Source organism: Pinus tabuliformis, chromosome X (assembly GCF_031772625.1).
Source record: "Pinus tabuliformis cultivar Carrire ecotype Pingquan chromosome X, CPIR1, whole genome shotgun sequence".
NCBI lineage: Eukaryota > Viridiplantae > Streptophyta > Pinopsida > Pinales > Pinaceae > Pinus > Pinus tabuliformis.
This window is the reverse complement of record NC_142308.1, coordinates 416,056,013-416,065,806: the sequence shown is the minus strand read 5'-3', so window position 1 is coordinate 416,065,806 and position 9,794 is coordinate 416,056,013. Positions and strand designations below refer to the sequence as shown.

The 9,794-nt window shown below is 37.8% G+C and overlaps 1 pseudogene; it reads right to left on the bottom strand.

Moving 5' to 3' along the window:
* Positions 1-8,561: 8,561 nt before the first annotated feature.
* LOC149140308 (cyclin-L1-1 pseudogene) lies at positions 8,562-9,329 on the bottom strand (annotated as a pseudogene).
* Between the last annotated feature and the right edge of the window lie 465 nt (positions 9,330-9,794).

The following is a 9,794-nucleotide window of genomic DNA, read 5'->3' as shown; positions in this document are numbered from 1 at the left end:
GTCAATCCACAATCTGGGGGCAAGCATGGAAGTCTGGTGAAGAATTAGATCTCAGACCCTACTGGTGGAACGAGTGGGAGGGTTTCACTCAGGAACTAAACAGATCAAATGTAAGACTAAATGACAACCCAGACCGATTGGTTTGGGCACATGCGGAATCTGGGGCTTACTCTCCAAATTTTGGGTACAAATTCTTAATGACAAAAAAAGGATGGGAAGAACCGGAATGGTGGGTCAAGCAGTTGTGGAAACTTAAATGCCCAAAAAAAGCCAGGCTTTTCTTCTGGTGTACTCTAAAAAGGAAAATCCCAACATGGGATATTCTCCAGTCCAGATTCAAGCAAGGACCGGGGAGATGCCCCTTATGTAAAGCTGACTCGGAGGCGATAAACCACTTGTTCATAAAATGCCCCTTTTCTAAAAGAATATGGGGAGAGGTTCAAAACCTCTTACAAAAGCAGCTGAACTGGAATGGTGATAATATATCCATGGCCTGGGAAAAATGGTGGAGGCAGTATACAGAAGGAAATCTACGGAAATCATTTGCTGGGGCATCTGGATAGCAAGGAACAGGTGTATCTATACAAACAAAGAAACCTCGGCTGAAATGCTCTCCAATGTACTGATATCCTATCTAATATCCCAGATTCAGAGGAGGCAAGGAATACTAAAGAGAGCAGAGAAGAACAAATCAAAGCAGGGATCCCATGGGCTTACTTCGATGGGGTTTCTTAGAACAACTTAGCAGGAGCAGGGATAATCATACACCTAAATGAAAATCATTCTTTAAGAGCTTCAGTGGGCCTAGGCAGTGGAACAAACAGTTTTGCTGAACTTTCTGCCTTAAAACTTCTTCTTTGCTGGCTTATTCACAGGAACATCTTCACAGTTCAGATCTTTGGGGATTCCTTAAATGTTGTAAAGTGGGTAAATGGACAAAGTAGATGCCAAAATTACATGCTGAGACCTCTTTTAGAAGAAATCTTGAATTTAAAGTGTTCTTTTAATGTTTTTTCAATTGGCCATATTTACAGGGACCGAAATGAATCTGCAGACAGGCTTTCTAAAGATGGTTTACAGCAAACTATGGGTAGTTGGAAAATAGTAGAACAAGATTGTGATCAGATCTGTGTGTCAGATCAGCCTCCCTATGTTTAGTCTGTGCTGTTATTTTTATGTTTCTGTTTTTATTTTTGCTACTCAAACTGATGTAACCGGATGTATGTACAGTCGGTCTTTTGACAAACTGTTGGCTCTTTTTTCTGTTCCTCCACGGTATCTATATCCATATATGGGTTGTTTTCCTCATCGAGGAGACCCAAGAGTAGATACGTGTTCTGGAACTTGGTATTTTTTGGTACTTATGGATGTGTGGAGAAAGTAACTGGACGGGTGATGAAGTTTTTGACTCAGATGTCCAGAGTCTTTTCTTTTGTTTTGGTACAAAGAAGGCAAAATTTTCTCTAGAACAGCTGTATGAAATGCTCATACAAGCAAACTGAATGCACTTGCATATACTTGTAACTTTTTATCGATTATATAAAAAGTTCATTTTTTTTCTTTGGAAAAAAAAAAGACATAAAAGTATTATTTGTTATGTTATAGATTTATAAATGAGTCTGCCCAGTATATGTCTATTGTTGGATCGAAACAAATACATTATTCAACGGTGGGCATAAACTGTTAAGGCACATTTATGAATCTATAGCATAGAAAATAAAGCTCACCTAGACTTATCATTTCACAATTAATACAAAAAATTGTGCTTCTAACATCCTAACCTACCTAACCTAAGTTCCATGCAAAGAAAAAGAGCGTATGTGAGGTGGAGAACCAACGCCCTACACATGCATGTAGGAGGCCCATGTGTTAGATAATGTGTCTCAATGCCAAGTAGTAAGTCACTTCTATTTGTGTGAGGAGTACAAGTCCATAAAAAATTTAAGAAAATAATAGACTGAATCATAATGACTACACGTATGTCATGAGCCCTGTAGCTGCACAGTTCCTCAATTGACAATTGTAAGACATAATATTTTCCTAACACAACAACTCCATTGCTATTTCCAATAACGCAAATATCACCTCAAACAAAAGATGGGTCTCTTTACATTTCATCAATTGAAAATGCCAAACTCTATTGCTGGCCAGGTTAGCGCAACAAAAAGACTAGGTAAGGACTACTTATGATTCAAATTTCGGTGTTAAAATCAATTATATGACTTCCACAGTGTGCTTAGCATAATTCCTAATTTCTAGTCACCATATATGGCTAAAATGATATATATATATATATATATATATATATATATATATATATATATAGATATATATGCTACTCATTTGCTTCCTCGAACAACAACCACGAAAATTAATGAAAAATTAAATTATGTGTGTAGATTATAGCCTACATGTATCCATATATAACTAGCAGGGAGTATCTACCAGTAGGAAAGAAAACCTCTCGCAAATTTTATTATCTATATAGACCATAGCGTCCATTTATCCATAGATAACTAACATGGAAGTATGTGATAAAAATGCAATGTTGTGTATTAAGTAAAATGAAACCCACTGGTCATCTCTACGAAAGAGTCTGAACTAGGAGAGTTTGGCTCTGCACAATGCTCTGCATTGTTCATGTACATTACACAATATATAGTAATAACAGATTTAGGGAAGCTAGAACCATAACCAAAAAAATAGAAACTAATTCCTATCCTGAGGTATCGTGAACCAACTCACTATTCTAAGATATTCTCCATTATCTCTAACACTCCCCCTTAATGGAGAAGGGGTTCACAAATATTCCTAACATCTCCCTAAAAATTTCAAACTTGATTTTTCCAAGAGGCTTAGTGAAAATGTCTGCAACATTATCACATGTATTACAATATACCAAATGGATTTCTTTTGATTGCACTTTCTCCCTGACAAATTGGAACTGTGTATCAATGTGTTTAGTGTTTTTGTGAAAAATCGGATTATTGGCAAGTTTGATTGAACTCTGATTATCGCACTTGATCATTGTTTCCTCTTTCTGTTCTTCCCCAACATCCTGGAGAAGTCTCCGCAACCAAACTACCTCACATGTTGCTGCACACATAGCTTGATACTCTGCTTCCATTGAAGACAAGGAAACTGTGTTATGTTTCTTGCTGCTCCATGTAATCACCCCAGATCCAATGTTGATTGCATAACCGGTTATGGATCTCCGATTGTCTACATTTCCAGCCCAGTCTAAATCTGTAAATCCTATCAGTTGAACATTAGAGGAATCAGTATAAATAATACCATAATCTACAGTACCTTGTAGATACCTCAAAACACTTTTCGCTACATTCCAATGACTTTCAAGCAGCTTGGACATATATTGACTTAGCACACTAACTGCATAAGCCAAATCTGGTCTAGTAGTGGTCAGGTAGATTAGGCTCCCAACCAGTTGTCTGTAAAGTGTCGCATCTACCTCTTTAGAGCCATCCTCACTCTGCAGTTTGATGTTCTGCTGTAATGGTACTGCTGCAAGCTTACACTGATCCATCCTAAATCTTTCTAATAGTCCTTTGACATACTTTCCTTGGGACAAAAATGTTTTTCCTAAATCTCTCTAGATCTCAAGACCCAAACAATATCTTAATTCACTAAGGTGTTTCATTTCGAACACCTGTGACATCTGTTGCTTGATTTTTTTGATTAGATATGTAGCATCACCTGTAATAATCAAATCATCTACATACAAAGAAATCAACATTATGTTCCCTTCTTCATCTGGCATGTTATAAATATTAGGGTCATTTTTGCTTCTGTTGTAGCCAAATTGTAGAAAAAATGAATCAATCTTTTCATACCAAGACCTGGGTGCTTGCTTTAGTCCATAAAGTGCTTTCTTTAACCTATAGACTAAATGTTCTTTCCCTTTCTGGACAAACCCTTCAGGTTGCTCTAAATAAACCTCTTCTTTCAATTCTCCATTTAAAAATGTAGACTTTACATCTAGTTGGTGAATCATCCAATGTTTCTTAGTAGCTAAAGCAATCAACATTCTGATGGTATTAAGTTTAGCTACAGGGGAAAAAGTTTCTTCATAGTCAATGCCTTCTTTTTGTGAATACCCCTTTGCTACCAATCTAGCTTTTAATTTATCTATAGTTCCATCTGCATTAATCTTTGGTTTATACAGCCATTTACAACCTATGGTTTGTTTCCCTCTAGGAATTTCAACCAGTTCCCAAGTGTTGTTTCTGATTATAGATTCATATTCCTGTTCCATAGTTGTTTTCCATTCACTACATTCATTTGCTTCCTTATAACTAGAAGGTTCAACAATATTCATCATACTAGTTATAAAAGCATTTTCCCTATATCTTGCAGGCAATTGAGCTTTCCTACCTAATCTCCTAAGTGGTGGGGTAACTTCAAACCTTGTCTGATCATCATTCTCTTTTTCTTCTCGCTGCTGCTACTGTTGTCGTCGCTATTGTATTTACTGATGTTCATCTTCTACCTTTGTCTGCTGCTGATCTTGATTGTTTCCTGTTTCTTCACTTTCTTCTTCCACCAAGTATGGAATATCGCATTCCTCATTATGCTTATCAGATTCTTCACGATCCTTCTCATGGAATATGACATCTCTACTAACAAAAATCTTGTGAGTAGAGGGATTAAACAATCTATAAGCTTTATATTGTGAGCAATACCCTATAAAGGTACATCTGATGGCTTTTGAATCTAGTTTTCTTCTGTCTTCCTTTGGAATATGGGCAAATGATTTAGACCCAAATACTCTTAAATGTTTTACTGTAGGCTTAAATCCATATAGTGCTTCATAAGGAGTTTTAAACTCAAGACTCTTTGTAGGACTCTTATTTTTAAAATAAGCTGCAGTATTCAATGCTTCAGCCAAAAAACCATTCGACAGATTCTTACCTTTCAACATGCTTCTAAGGCATTCCACCAATGTTCTGTTCTTTCTTTCCATTACTCCATTCTGCTGAGGAGTATGGGGTACTGTGAATTGATGTAATATTCCATGATCTTTACAATACTTGATAAGCTCATCCGTCTTGTATTCTCCCCCTTGATCGGAGCGAAGAATTTTTATCTACTTCTCTATTTGCTTTTCAATCATATTCCCTGAACTGCTTAAAGTATTCAAATGTGTGACTCTTCTTACTCAAGAAATATACCCAAGAAAAATTTGTGCAGTCATCAATAAACATTAAAAAAATATAGTGCACCTCCTAAAGACTTTGTTTGCATGGGTCCACAAAGATCTGTGTGCACTAATTCAAGTATATCTCTTTGTTTCTTCTCTATTCGAACAAGAAATTCTTCTCTATGCATCTTTCCTAATGTATAGGCATCATAATCATTATGAAATTTTTTTAACAAAGGAAGATCTCTTACCATTTCCTTTTTCTGAAGTAACAACAAATCATTATAGTTGATATGACCAAATATTTGATGCCACAGCGCTTTTTTAGTCAAACCTGCTGCTGTTAAAGCTCGAACTAGTGCTGGTCTTACATCCAATTTGTATAGACCTCCTGTTCGAATTCCTGTAGCAATTGTCTTCATGCCATCTAGCAGATCTTTAATATAGCAGTTAGATTTAAAAAATTCAACTTTAAGATCTTGATCTGTAATCATGGATACAAAAATCAAGTTCTTTGTTATACTGGGCACATACATAACATTATAAATTTGTCTTACATTACCATTAGGTAAAATGACATAAATTTTCCCACATCCTTTGATCTGATGACTTCTATCATCACCTAGGTAGATTTGTGCTCCGTCGTTGATTTCTTTAAAATCTTCAAACCATTGCTTGTTCCCTGTCATATGTGTTGATGCTCCCAAATCTACATACCAGATGTCTGCATCAACATTCTCATCACGATCTACCATGAACAATCTGAAATTTCGCTCATGATTATCATTCGCGAGATGACCTGCATGTCTTTTCTGCTTCTGTTGTTCTTCATGATATTTCTTCTTCCTGCACTCTCTAGCTATATGACCCAGTTTTCCGCAATAAAAACACTTAATTACAGAGTTGTTTCTATTTGGATTCATACCTTGGGTTGGATTTGGTCTTTTCTGTGAGCTTCCTCCATTTTGCTATTGCGGATTTCCTTTTCCTTTGTAGAAGTTTTTTTTTCACCATCAATGCAAGATCGGCACTCTGGGGCTTTAGAGTCAATTTTATTTCTTCTTCTTGCATCAATATTCCTGTCAGTTCTTCAAACTTCGAGATTTTCTCTCTCGCATTTATCCCAGTGATGAACATTTGGTAGTCATCGGTCACACCATTCATGGTAATTGTTACAAGATCTGTATCTTCAACTGTATGACCAATGTCTACCAATTTGTTCTTCAAATCTTTGATCCTTGCTATGAAGGCAACAAATGTTTCATTCTCCTCCATCTTTAGGGATAAGATCTTGCTCTTTAGGAATAGAAGACGATTTGTATTCCTGATCTCATACAGATCCTTCAAAATTCCCCAAATTTCGCTTGCTGATTTACATTCTCTGATATGTGGTATGATGCAGTCTTTCACTGACATCTTCAGCAGTGTCCTTGCTTTACCCTCACACTTCTCCCAATCTGGGACTGTTGTGGATCCAGCTGCTGGCTTCTGTTCATCCCCATTTGCAATCGTCCAAGCACTCTGCACTTCTAGCAGAGTCTGCATCTTGAATTTCCAATTCACATAATTGGAGCCATCGAGCTTGTTATGCTCATTCAAGCATGCTTCAAACATCTGATTATTCATCTTGGCGATTAAAACAAATTTGACAGGTAAAAAAAATGTTAGATTTACCCCAGATCTGTGTCAAAGACAGAGATCGCTGATCTCCAATGTTGTTTTCAACGACCTCCTTCTAGTCTTCTCTCAGCAGACCTTGGCCTCCACGCAACCTTCTCTCGGCCTCTACACAACGTTCTCTTAGCCTCCACCACCAAAACACATCCGCACCTTTTTTTGTTGCGTTGTTTGTTGTTTCCTTGACCTAGCAGCCTTCTCTTAGCTTCTCTCACCATGGTCGTCGCACTTATCCACCACGGAGTCGCAGAGATCTTCGCGCATGTACACTTGATATCTGCGACGATCGATAAAATGAAAATGCGCAGAAGGTCTATAGTGTGATCTTCACAGTTTTTCCTCAAAGACACGCGATGATTTCGTGTTAGGCACAACTGGCAAGTTCCTCACTCAGCGAACAGGTTTTCTCAGCCCTGCCACTCTGATACCATGATAAAAATGCAATGTTGTGTATTAAATAAAATGAAACCCACTGGTCAGCTCTACGAAAGAGAGTCTGAACCAGGAGAGTTTGGCTCTGCAGAATGCTCTACATTGTTCATGTACATTACACAATATATAGTAATCATAGATTTAGGGAAGTTAGAACCATAACCTAAAAAATAGAAACTAATTCCTATCCTGAGGTCTCGTGAACCAACTCACTATTCTAAGATATTCTCCATTATCTCTAACAGTATGTAATATTTGTTTTATCCAAACTAATGTGTTAGACAACCAAAGTTAAGCGAGACGCTTTACAATTTGATTTGGGGAAAACGGAAAAAAAGATCATATGGATGACTATAATATAAACGTTACAGAAAGTTCTAATAAATTGTAAGGATAGGAATAAATATGATCCGAATAAAAAAAATAACCCATAAAATATTCATACGGACAATATTTGTACAGTTCTCTACAAGAAATCCAAATCGTTGTATTAATGCACTTTAGGTCATTGTTAAAGAATGAGAAATGTGGAGATAAGTCACTCTTCTCAATATTCTTAAATTATTAAATAGATTACATTAGAGATCTCAGTAATAAGAGACATCAGTAATAAATGACTAGAGTAAACTCAACAGTAATTTAACTAACTAAATTGAATTGGAATTGACTATGACACTTGGAGTAACAATTATGACACCTAGCATGAGGTTGGAATTAGTTTCTTCAAAACTCCCCCTTAATTACAACCACAAAATTTTAAACTAAGATACATGCTAGTCTAAGTCTCAACTAGACTTACAATTTTAAAAAGAATTGACATGAACCAGATTTCCTTTTCTTTTTTTTTCTTCCAAATTGTTGGACACCTAATCCTAAGTGGGTTAGTGTGGAAGTCGAATGGACAAAAGGAGTCCAAGAGACCTTGGGATCTGAAACCCAAGAGTCACATATTTGTACTATAAATGTATATCTATTGTTAATAAAAAATGTACTGTCTGATTTATTTTTCACATTGTCTTTGCTGTCCATGTGTGTTTAACATGGTATCAGAGCGGGCGTATTCCTGCCTTGCCTAATTAATTTGAGCCATTTGTTTTATGGCCTTTCTGTGCAGTTTATTTCTGCCATCAATTCTGCATCTCAGGAATATTTTCTCACGAATATTTCTTCAGCTAAATGTTAGCTGCTCCTGGCGCTGTCCAGCTCTGTCCTTGTACCTGCGCTTCTGTTGTGCTGTCATCCTGACATTGAAACGCCTGAGCGCTGTCATAACCTGAGCGCTGCCCTGACATATTCATTTGAATGCTCTCAGACTCCAAAACCGTTTCATATTCTCTGCAAATTGGGCTCTGTCCATAATTAACGCCTCTGTCCAGAGCGCTACTCTGCCTCTGCCTCTGTCGCTCTCTGAGCAGTCAGACCATGCCATAATTTCTTCCTCGCCCTCTCTGGTTAAGGTGGCACTACCTAACGCTGAGGCCGTTATACCTGTGCGTTGATTTCTCTGCCCACATGAACGGATTCTTGTAGCTCGCCTGCAATACTGAATGTGCTTGAATAAGCCATTAAACTTGACTCCCTCTGTCCTGAGCGCCTCTGTCCATTTGATATTTTTCTTGAATCCCATCTCTTTCAAAAGGTGGCGTTCTGTTCGGTTCAAGTCCATCTTCATCTCTGCATATTTTTTGGAATGAGGTTCTAAAGGTTCAAGAGGCAAATTCTCTCGCCTGCATTCCATTCGATGAAACACATTCAAAACCTGCGGAATCCTCCGAGGGCTTTCTTCAAGCTTCGCCGCAAGCCAAACACAACTTGCCGCAACCCGCTTGACGTTAAAGCGTGCAAATGATTTTTTGAAATAGAATCGATGAAAAAGAACCTGGCCTGTTGCCATAACTGCTTGTGGCGATCTAAGCAGAATTCCGCTTTCTTGAATCAATTCGCAACCGAATAAACGAAGAGTCATCTCCGTCTGTTCGTCGATTCCATCTTTCCGCGAGGGGGAATTGGCAATCTGCTCGTCCGTCACATAGAACGTGTCGATTGTTGTGTAAATCATGGTGACTATGTGTATAGGCCCTTTCTGTTGTAGCAAGATGTTCCTGAGGCTCGTGAGGGTTGTTTACTGAGGACGTCGGGCTAAACTCATCAAAGTAGAGGCAGCGGTATTAAGAGGCACGTTGGTGCAGTTTTTGAGTCATTGTTTGGTGCAGTTTTTGAACGCTGTCCATATCTGTTGAAGATTAACGCTGTGAGTTTAAATAGTGTTGAATATTACGCTGCGTTATTGAATGACTGTTAAATGGTATTAACACTATGGGTTTATACATATGTCCGTCCAAAAGTTGTCTATGCATTGTTCAACACTAATAACTTTGCGGGAATAGAAACGCCGGTACATGGAATCTACTTTAGTCAAATAGAAAGCGCCAAGCCGCAGCAAACTGAACTGAGAAGTTGAAACGAAGTCCTTTGCTCCGTACAGAGTTTCCATCCGCTTCAAGTTTTCCACGAAATCTTCAGAAAG